This window comes from Rhinolophus sinicus, linkage group LG03 (assembly GCF_036562045.2).
Source record: "Rhinolophus sinicus isolate RSC01 linkage group LG03, ASM3656204v1, whole genome shotgun sequence".
Lineage (NCBI taxonomy): Eukaryota > Metazoa > Chordata > Mammalia > Chiroptera > Rhinolophidae > Rhinolophus > Rhinolophus sinicus.
Genome location: NC_133753.1, coordinates 76,300,529 through 76,312,536, shown reverse-complemented (window position 1 = coordinate 76,312,536; position 12,008 = coordinate 76,300,529). Strand labels below are relative to the sequence as shown.

General features: G+C 35.6%; 1 long non-coding RNA gene across 1 annotated transcript in view; it reads left to right on the top strand.

Annotated features, from left to right (window-relative positions):
- The window catches only part of LOC141570618 (uncharacterized), a 419,448-nt gene extending 407,685 nt beyond the window's left edge, over positions 1–11,763 (top strand). Inside the window, exons 8-9 of the long non-coding RNA XR_012494826.1 lie at positions 9,677–9,757; positions 11,323–11,763. This is a non-coding gene — a long non-coding RNA (uncharacterized LOC141570618). The remainder of the gene's footprint in view (positions 1–9,676; positions 9,758–11,322) is intronic.
- Positions 11,764–12,008: the final 245 nt, after the last annotated feature.

Genomic DNA, 12,008 nt, shown 5'->3' with positions numbered 1-12,008 from the left:
AATGGATATTGAATTTTGTCAAATGATTTCTCTGCATCATGAGATGAACATATGGTTTTTATCCTTCATTTTGTTCATGTGTTGTGTTGTATTGATTTATGTATTGATTTGCAGATGTTGGACCATCCTTGCATTCCTTGTTAAATCCCACTTGATTGTGGTATGTGATTCTTCTAATAATGTATAGTCATGTGTCACTTGATGAAGATGTATTCTGAGAAATGTGCTGTTAGCTAATTTTGTTTTTATGCAAACATCATAGAGTGTACTTACACAAACCTAGATGGCATAGCCTATTGCTCTGTAGGGAAAGAAAAAACAATCTTCCCTCTACCCTTCTGGGTTCTTGGCTAAGACATTCCTATATTAAGGACAGATTGACAGATGAAAAACAAACAAAAATATAATAACATGTATACTTCCTGTGTACATGGGAGAGACCCAAGAAAACTGAGTAATTCCCCGAAATGGCTAATGCCACCACCTTAAATACCATCTTCAGCTGAGGATAAAAGAAGATATTGGGCATATAGGGAGTCAGTTATGGTAGGTTATCAGAAAAAGCACAGTAAATGAGGGTAAGGTTGTTACGTAGATTTAAGTCTTTACCTTCTGCATTGATGAGAGTTTCTAGAGATAAGATCATCTCCTTCTTGGTACAGCTAGGGAGAAACCCTTACAAATGAAGATTGCCCTTACAAACATAAATGTTTTTCACAAAGGATAACTTCTATTTGGTTTCCAGAGCTTCTCCCATATCTGCTTTAAAAACAAAACAAAACAAAAAAAAACCTAACCAGCCTAAAATAATCCTTATGCCAAAGAGACATATTTTGGGGGGACAACTTCTGTCCCCTATAGCTCCCAGGCTATGAATCTGTACAGCATGTTACTATACTGAATACTATAGGTAATGGTAACACAATGGTATTTGGGTAATGTTTTATACTACAACACTCTGATGGCAATGAAGTCACTAGGCAATAGGAATTTTCCACCTCTTATAATCTTATGGGATTACTGCCATATATGAAATTCATTGTTGACTGAAACATCATTATGTAGCACTTGACTGTATTATTGAATTAAGTTTGCTAATATCTTGTTAAGGGTTTTTTATCAATGCTTATCAGGAATAATGGCCTATAATTTTCTTTTTTTATGGCATCTTTGTCTGGTATCTGGGTAATGCTGGCCATGTAAAATAAATTTGGAAGTGTTGCCTCCTCTTTTAATTTTTGAAAGAGTTTGAGAAGGATTGGTATTAATTATTCTTTAAATGTTTGGTAGACTTTACCAGTAAAACTGTGTGGCTGGACTTTTGTGTGTTGGGAAGTTTTTGATTACCGATTGAATGTTCTTATTAGTAATCTTGTCTGTGCAGGTTTTCTATTTCTTCAACATTTAGTTTTGGTAGGTTATGTAGCCATTTCTTCCAGTTTGTCCAATTTGTTGGCATATAATTATTCATACTAGTCTCTTATAATCCTTTGTATTTCTGGTATCAATTTCAAGTCATGTTCATTTCTGATTTTATTTGAGTCCATTCTCTTTCTTTTCTTGGCGGGTCTAGCTAAAATTTTGTCATGTTGTTGATCTTTTCAAAGAAACAGCTTTTAGTTTCATTGATCTTTTCTATTGTCTTTTTAGTCTCTATTTTATTTATCTTCATGCTAATATTTGTTACTTACTTCTGTCTACTAATTTTGGGTTTTGTTTGTTCTTTTGTGTCCTACTCCTTGAAGTATAAAGTTAGGTTATTTGTGATTTTTCTTTTCTTGAGGTCAGCATTTATTGCTATGAGCTTCTCTCTTAGAATTGTTTTCGCTGTGTCCCATAAGTTTTGGGGGGTGTGTTTTCATTTGTCTCAAGGTAATTTTTTTATTTCCCCTTTGAGAGCTTCTCTGACCTATTGATTGTTCAGTGGCATGTTATTTAATATCCACATATTTGTGAGTTTTCCAGCTCTTTTTCTTGCAACTGTTTTCTAGTTCATACTACTGTGGTAGTAAAAGATGCTTGATATGATTTCAATCTTCTTAATTTTATTAAGATGCATATTGTGGCCTGGATGTTCTATCCTAGAGAATGTTTACTTGAGAAGAATGTATATTCTGTTGCTTTTTGGGTAGAATGTTCTGTATTTATCTGTGACATCTATCTGATATAATGTGTCATTTAAGGTCAATGTTTCCTTATTTACTTTCCGTCTGGATGTTATATCCATTGATGTAAGTGGGATATTAAACTTCCCTACTATTATTATATTGCTGTTTCTTTCTTACTTTAGGTCTGTTCATATTTGCTGTATATATTTAGCTGTTCCTATCTAGGGTGCATAAGCATTTTAAAATGTTATATTTTCTTGTTGGATTTCATTATATAATGCCCTTTTTTGTCTCTTATTCAATCGTTTTAATGTTTATTTTGTCAGATACAAGCATAGGTACCCTAATTTACTTTTGGTTTACATTTGCATGAAACATCTTTTTCCATTCATTCACATTCAGCTTGTGTGTGTCCGTATATCTGAAATGAGTTTCTTGTAGGCAACATGTAGAAGAGTCTTGCATATTCATTTAGGTTTTCTAATAATAATCTTATTGGTCTGCAAATACTGACAGGTTTACTGTTTTCTTTCAAGTCACTATGCAATAAACAAATGTTTTCCTTGGTACCTGATTATGACCTCAAGCAACGATGAATAGAAGTGTTGTCAGCTAGCATTCTTCTCTTATTCCCAAACTTGGAGGTAACATTTTAACATGTCACTATGTCTAATTTCTAATGTAATTTTTTTACAAACCCTGTTCCAGATAATAAATTTGGAATCTATTTTTGTCAGCCAGTCTACAATTGGATGTAATATATCTTTTATCTAAATAGTTCTAAGAATGTCTTTGCATATTTTGTTGTCCCGGTTTAACTGTGATGCTCCTACATATAATTTTTTGTATTTATCCTGCATGGGGTTCATAATGCTTTAATCCATGGCTAATTTTTTTCAGTTTTAAAAAAAAAAATTAGTCATTGTCTCTTCAAATATTGTCTGTCTTTATTTCCTGTCATTTTTCTTATGGTTCCCTGTGCTCTGCCAAAATTTGCCATCTTGCTTTATAAGTTTTCAGGCATATTAAACATTGTTATTTTAATTTCTAATGTATCCAAAACATATCTAGAATATCCAATGTACTATTTATATAACCTTTGTATAACATATATTCATTTCATATATGTAATTATAACCAATTTCTATTAAAGTCAATTTCTAGTATACTTAGATTTTCTGTGCATGTATTTCTGTTGTTCATCCCCCTTTTTTTCAGTATGCCACAGATTCTTTTCTCCACATCTGCCAAAAATTGCTAAATTTTTGATTCAACTAACATTGCATATAAAAATGTAGATAATTTGATGCTTTGAATCAATGTTAGTTTCTTCCAAAACAATTTCTTAAGTTTTGAATTGCATTAGCCAAAGAAATAGCTATTTTATATTGCCTAATCCAATCTCAGGTGACTTAACCTTGGGGGCTTGTCTATTTTATCTCCTACCTTGCTCCTCTGCTATAGCCTCTCTAGGGTTTCAAGCTGAAAATAAATGGGTATTTTCCCAATTTTTTTTACCCTTAACTTCTAGGATGAAGCTGTTATCTAGGAGTTCTATAACTCACTTTTCCCCTTAGAATGGGTCCCTTTTGCTTCTTTATCAGCATGAGCCAGAAGAAAGGTCTATTTAGTTTCTCAGTCTCTAAGCAGCACTTTATAAACCGGCATTGGGTAAAAGTGGAATCAAAAGTCAGGTTTCTCTCCTTGGACTACATTCTCTTCTAGATTACCCCGCAGAATTCCTCACCTAATTGGTATCTCTCATTTCCCTTCAAACATATTAAAAATAATTTTTCCTCTTTTTTCTAGTTATGTTTACGGTAAATGTTGGTCCAAACCACCACTTCCTCTACCATAGGCAAGTAGGTTATATAATTTTTCAGTTTTTGAAATGTATTTTTCCCATTACAGTTCACATGCAATAATATATGAGTTTCAGGTGTAAAATAAAATTATTAGACATTTATAAAACTTATGAAGTGATCATCCCTTAAGCCTTGTACCCATCTGACATAACACATAGTTATTACACTGTTGCTGACTATATTCCCTATGTGTATTTTACATACCTGTCACTATTTTTATAACTGGCTATTTGTGTTTCTTAATCCTTTCCTCTTTTTCACCCATCCTCCCAATTTCCCTCCCATCTGGAGATCATCCCTTTGTTCTCTGTATGAGTATTTTATGGCTAATAATATTCTATTTTATATATGTACCACTTTTTTCTTTATCCACTTATTTATTGATGGCCACCTAGGTTGCTTTCACATCTATAATGAGCATAGGGGAGCATATGTCTTTAGTATTACTGGTTTGGTTTCCATGGATAAATACTCAGAAGTGGAATTGCTGAAACATGGTAGTTGTATTTTTAGTTTTTGAGGAGCCTCTATACTGTCTGTTTTCCATAGTGGCTTCATCAATTTACAAGCCCACCAACAGTGCACAAGTGTTCCCTTTTCTTTACATCCTCATCAATACTTGTTTGTCGATTTATTGATGATAGCCATTCTGACAGGTGTGAGGTGATTTCATTGTGGACTTAATTTGCATTTCCTTGATGATTAGTGATGTTAAGTGTATTTTCATGTGTACTGGCCATCTCTAGTTCTTCTTTGGAGAAATGTCTATTTGGGTCTTCTGCCCATTTTTTAATTGGATTTTGTTTGTTTGTTTGTTTTGATGTTAAGTTGTATGAGTTCTATAAACCCTTATAGGATGTATCATTGGCAAATATATTCTTCCATTCAGTAGGTTGTCTTTTCGTTTTGTTGATGGTTTCCTTCACTGAGCAAAACTTTAGTTTTATATATTTCCATTTGTTTATTCTTTCTTTTGTTTCACTACCCTGAGGAGACATATCAAAAAAGTATGGCTTAGACTAATGTCAAAGCATTTACCGCCTATGTTTTCTTCAAGGAGTTTTATGGTTTTGTATCTTATATTTAAGTCTTTAGTCCATTTTGAGTTTATTCTTGTATAGATGGTAAGGTGATCCAGTTTCATTCTTTTGCATGTGTCTGTCCAGTTTTCCCAACACCATTTATTGAAGAGACTGTCTTTACCTTTATTCTTGCCTCCTTGTCATAAATTAATTGACCATATAGAGGTGAGTTTATTTCTGGGTTGTCTATCCTGTTCTGTTGATCTACATGTTTGTTTTTATGCTAGTACCATGCTGTTTTGATTACTATAGCCTTGTACTATAGTTGGATATCAGACAGTGTGATTGTCATGCGGGGGATCCTGTTTGCTGCACCAGGTGTCGTGCAGGGTGTCCTGTGGTGTCTCAGCTCCCGCTCCCCACATAAGAATCAGGACACGGTGAGGCCAAAAAGGAACACCCATGAAGCCATAGATAGGGGAGTCATACCACTAGAGTCTCGCTGGCGGCTGGGTTGGAGACACAGGAAGCAAGAGCCACACTGTCTGCAACCTGCCGTCTACTTCTCTGCAATCCGCAACCCACACCCCGCCGTGCTAACTGCAATCTGAGCTTGCTAGCTCAGCCACCATCTTCTTGCTAGCCTCCATTTTTCTGCTAGTGTAGCCACGGCAGTTATATTAGTGGCCAGTGGCTCACTAGTTACAGCTGACGGCCAACTAGCCACAGCTGATGGCCATCCAGTCACAGTTGATGGCCATTTACTACCTGAGCCAGCACCTTTCCACGTGAGTTTGAGGGCCTGGAAACTGCACTCCTGGCTCTGTCCCCACAGTGATACCTCCAACTCTGTTCTTTCTCAAGACTGCTTTAGCTATACAGGATCTTTTGTGGTTCTATATACATTTTAGGATTACTTGTACTAGTTCTGTGAAAAATCTCATTGATAAGGATTGCATTGAATCTGTAGATTGCTTTAGGTAGTATAATCATTTTAATGATATTATTCCTTCCAATCCATGAGAATGGTATATCCTTCCATTTATTTTTATCTTTTTCCATTTCAGTCATCAATGTCTTATATTTTTCCAAGTGCAGGTCTTTTACCTCCTTGGTTAAATTTATTCCGGATATTTTATTCTTTTCATGCAATTATAAATAGGATTGCTTTCCTAATTTCTCTTTCTGACAGCTTATTATTGGTGTATAAAATGCAACTTACTTCTGAATATTAATTTTGTATCTTACTACTTTACTGAATTCACTTGTCAATTCTAATAGTTTTTTGGTGGAATCTTTGGTCATCTCTGTACATAGTATCATGTCATCTGAAAATAGCGACAGTTTTACTTTTTCCTTTCCACTTCAGATACCTTTTATTTCTTTTTCTTGTCTGATTGCTGTGGCTAGGACTTCCAATATTATGTTGAATAAAATTGGTGAAAATGGACAACCCTGTCTTATTCCTGATCTTAAAGAAAATGCTTTTTAGTTTTTATCATTTAAAATGATGTTATCTGTGGTTTTGTCATATATGGCATTTATTTTGTTGAGGTCTGTTCTCTCTATACACACTTTGCTGATTTTGTCATAAATAGATGTTGGAATTATGTCATGAATTTTCTGCATCTATTGATATGACCATATGATTTCTGTTTTTCATTTTGTTTATGTGGTGTATCACATCAATTAATTTGTAGATATTGAACCAGTTTTATATCCTGGGAATAAATCCTACTTGATCATGGTGTATGACCTTTTCAGTGTTTTGTTGAATTCAGTTTGGTAATATTTTGTTGAGGAGTTTTGCATCTATATTCATCAGGGATATTCACCTGTAATTTCTTTTTTGTTTTTTTTTGTGGTGTCTTTATCTTTTTTTGATATCACAATAATTCTGGCTTCATAAAATGAGTTTGGGAAGCTTCTCTCCAAGTTTTTGGAAGAGTTTGAGGTTAGTTATTATTTTTTGAATATTTGTTAAAATTCACCTGTAAAACCAACCAATCCAGGGTTTTTCTTTGTTGGAAGTATTTTGATTACTGATTTGGTTTTATTAGAAGTTACCTGTCTGTTCAGATTTTCTATTTCCTCATGATTCATCCGTGAAAGAATGTATATTTGGAATTGCTCAATTTCTTCCAGGTTACACAACTTATTGGTGTATAATTAATTGTTCATAGTATTTCTGATAATCCCAACTGAAAGAAGTGGCAGTGGTTCTTTCAGTTGGAACTTGTTTCTTGGTTTCCTCACTTTGGCTGACTCCCTATTTCTCTATATTACAGAGATTGAGTACGTCTCCATTCTTGGCAGAGTGTCTTTATGTAGTAGGTGTCCTGTGGGTTGCAGTGGTACTGTCTCCATTGTCAACTGAGTCAGGTGCTTTAAGGGTGTCCCTTATGTGTGTTGTATGTGCCCACCTGTTATCTTTGAGCCTTGATTGCTGTTGGCACATAAGTGGGTGAGATTAATCCTTATGCGGACTCACTATGAGGGCTGGTGGTGACTACAGTGGGTAAGCTATTTTGCGGGAGGTAACCCCATGGAGTGGGAGTTGCTCTGGCAGTGCTCTTTTGTCAGCCAAGTCCACCCTTTGGGTGTATCATTTGTGGAGCTGGTTGGGTGGTTCTCTGGTGGGTCTGAAGACAGCCACTGGGATTGTTGGCTCTGGAGCCTCTTGGAAGGGGCTCCAGTGCAGGTCAAGGTCAGCCACTGTTTGTCCCAGCCTTGGTGCTACCTGCTGGGAGCCACAAAGTGATCTGTGGTTGTTTAACATTTCTGGTGGGCTTGGAGGCACTTCAGAGAGGTTACTCTGTGAATTGTGGCTGGCTGCCACTAGTGCTGAGCTTGGGACCCTTTGGTGGTTACCATAATGTTAGCTGAGGCCAGTTGCCACTGTGCCAGGCTTTTAGCTACTTAGTTGAAACTATATTCCAAGCCAACACTGGCTGAAGCTTATGTTAGACTTGGGGACACCTGATCAGAGTTATAATTCAAGCAGAGAGTGGTCACTGTTTGTACTGGGCTTGGGGCTACTGAGCAAGAGGTACAGGGCACTAAGGCCAGCTGCTACTTGTTTGGGGTTTGTGGAGCTTTGAGAGGTTTTAGGAAAGTCCACAGTATGAGCCAAGGCAGGCTGCTCATGTGGAAAAGCCACTGGAAGTGGTTTGGGTGGGGAATAGGGTAGGGCAAACAGTGTTAGCCCAATTAATGGAAAGCTCATATTTGGTACTGGGAGGCTGGCTGGGAGGAGTACACAACAAAGGAGCAATGATGCCTGCCAGCATTTCTCTCCCCTCCCTGAAGCTAGTCAATTCAGTTTCTCCATGTGTGTCCTTTGTGCTTTTTGAGTTTCTGCCCCTGCACTGGATCCCACAACAAGTGAGTTTGTGAGTGAGGGAGTACATGTTTGGGCCCCTCAAGAAGAATGCCTGGACTCCAGCAGCCCCTTATCTCACTGGATGCAATCCCCACTGTGTTTCACAGCCAGATGTTATGGGGACTCCTCCTACCAGTCTCATTGTGGCTTCTTTATATCCTTAGTTATAGGACTTATGTTCAGCTAGTCTTCAGGTGGTTCTCAAGGGTTGTTGTTCTATAATTTAGTTATAATTTTAATGGGAGGAGACAAGTACAGCATTTACCTACTCTGCCATCTTGTCCAGAATACTGTATAATTTTTTCAGAATACTGTATAATTTTTTATTCAAGTATTTCATTCTCTGAAGACCTAGAGATAAATGTTCACCAGGAAAAAAGACCGAAGTTGGTAATGCCAGGTTTTGGCTAGAAAATCATCATTCATAAGACTAGTACGAAATATGTCTACCCTCTGTTTTGCTTATAGTCTGCTTAGCTTACTCTCACCTAGTTTCCTGGGGAAAAAATGTTGTCCCTGGAGAGATGTTTGATAAAACTAAATATTGTAAAAATTTGAACATGGCGGGGAAGCTTCATGGAAAAAACATCATGCATAAACTTTTGTTCTCATCACTGCTTGGTCCTTCCTCAAGTAGTTAAATAGATGAACAAAGAACAGCAAGCAAGAGTAACAAATTGAGAAGACTATAAAAAACAGATTTGTAAAGAATAAACAGTTCTATATTTTTACTGAATTAAGTTATAAGCAAATGTACTAGTTTGAATGGCCTAGATTTAGCCACAGTAACAAATGACACCCAGGCCCTACGAGTTTATTTTTTGAAATAGGTATATTCCATTAATAGGTATATTCATGTTGCATGCTTAGCATATGTCAGCTCAAGGCTTTCCTCTTAGTCACTTCAAAATTTAGACCGATTACAAATTCATTGTGAATCAGGGGTAAGAGGATTTTAATGTTTCCTTGAGGAAATGGCATACATTATATTTCCTTAATGTCCAATTCAAAATCCCATCATCATGAAGAACCTAGAGCGAGACAGTCCATCTTTCCATATGTTTGCATTACAGCATGATGAAAATATTTAGTGATCAATGGGTGTACTGTGATAGTCATTAATGCTCTGTAACAAATATTTCACTCTCTCTGCTTTCCAGGCACTAAATCGGAACTCAGCCTTTGAAGTTACACACCATGGGTGGCGTCAATCAATGAAAGATGAATGAAAGTGATATTCACCCAGATGTTTAAAGATTCAATAAGCAATTTTATACTTTTTCCTTTTCTGTCTTACAGTGTTCCAGGTCAATCCATCAACTTTGATCTTTGGGGTGAGGATGACAGAGGTTAGAGCCCCAGCCAACATTTAATGGACATGTAAGATGAGTAAGAAATTATTCTTAGTTTTTTAGAGTTACAAAATAAATGCTTTGTGCTGTTATGGCAGAATAATTTGTGTGTCCTAACTGACTCAGCATAGAACATAAAATACCCATGTATGGTACAGAAACCCTCGTTTAACATTGTCGATAGGTTATTGGAAATGTGGTGAAATGACATAAAACCTAATTTAACATAGGCTCATTGATATAAATGAATGTTAAATTCCTACAATATCTCATCAACATTAATGAAATAATGTTGAACAAAATGACATTATTTGAGAATCTGCTGTATTAAGATTTTATTTCAAGTTGACCAAACAGAAAGTGAAAAGTAGAAATGTTATTTATTTAATAATTTCCTTCCTTGATTTGGAAGTGAAAACTGAAATCTTTTTCCCTATACTAAAATGTTAAGTTTAGAACTTGTTTTCAAATTGCATTACATAGTGTGAAAATAAATCCTTTTTCAAGAAGTGTTAGTTTTATCATTAAAACTAGCAATTTATAACAGTGGATACTTGCAAACAGCAATAAGATCTTAGCACAGTGATTTTTTAAAAAAAACTGACTAACTTTGACAAAACTTTTTTTTTTGAGAATCACTATAACTCAATCTTGATTATCATGTTGACCCTGACAGCCTTAATGTTTCCATAAATTTAAACTTTATACAGCCTTACTCCTGACTCTAGGCCCTGAAATGCCTCTTTTTAGGGTATTTTCTTTAGAAAACTTGTAATTATAAACATTTTCTTTGCCCATTTGAGGTCTAGTTACATCTTTTTAAAAGCCCCTTGCCAGTTTTATAACACAGGATTGTCTTTCTCAAAGACCTAGAAGTCATCATTTTAAAATGTAATCATCAAGGAAGATAGCTCCTTCATCTCCCAGCTTCTGTTGGGAGGGTAGGAATCTAACTTCCTTGGGTACCAATTAGTCAACACAGATGGCCTAATCCCAGAGTAAAAAAATATTTGGAAAGTTGGGACTAACTCAATGTGCTTGACCTTATCCCTTAACTTCCTCCCAAATGTCCTCCAATACTTGTTCACTAGTTCATCTCAGCTTTTTTTTTTTTTTTTAAATTTTATTTTATTAAATTTATTGGGGTGACAATTGTTAGTAAAATTACATAGATTTTGGGTGTACAATTCTGTATTACATCATCTATAAATCCCATTGTGTGCTCATCACCCAGAGTCAGTTCTCCTTCCATCACCATATATTCGATCCCCCTTACCCGCATCTCCCACCCCCCACCCCCCACCCCCCTTACCCTCTGGCAACCACCAAACCATTGTCTAGACATCCCAGCTTTTGTAACCCCTCCTACAAGTGGAGTTGGGTTGAGACTGCATTCTGGGACCTCTCTTGTAAGAACCTTGAATAAAGTCTTTGTCTGATGAATTTTTCTCTTTGACAATATATATTCTTTACTAACACACTGTAGCTCAGTAACTTTCAATGATAGCCCTATTTTTACACTGTTGACAGTAATTTAGCAATATATACAGTTTGTCTGGTAAAGATTTCCCTTCTTTCTTTCCTTATTTAAAGCCATTACCAAACAAGAAAAATGAGAAACAAAAACTCCATCATTTATGAAACCGGAAAACACCTACCTATAACTGATAAACTTCAAATATATTAAGAAAAATTTCTAACTGCAATGAATATTTGACTGAAATAAGAAAGGGAACAGAAAAGTTGCCAATTGCTGAATACATAAGGCAAGTACTTTCTGGGGGCAAAACTAGTTTATTTATGTATGTATGACCTAGTATATATTTGTATATCTGCCATACACATAAACCTTGGACTATATCAGACTTTGCTGTGAGTCAAAGACACTGCCATTATTTGGCCTTCAGCAAAATTGATCCACTCTTGCCTACCCCCATTCTCCCTAATATAACGTTAAGTGGAAAATGTAAATAGAACAATGGTCTCTTTGGTGTATGATTTTCACCAATAAAATTAAAGTAGCTATATACTATTAAAGGCAACCTTGAAGTATGTATTTATAATAGCCACTATTCACTATTTAAAGTCTGATTTTGGAACATTATTTCATTTCTGGGAAACAGTGTCACAATTGAAAAATGGGTCAAAGGTTATTGGTAAATGAGATTTTGAAAGTTCAGTCTCATCATTAATAACTATCGAATTTAATTATACATAAATATTTTTGCAAAAAAATGAAAGGATTTATATAAGTTTCAGTGCCATTCAAAAAGTTTAAA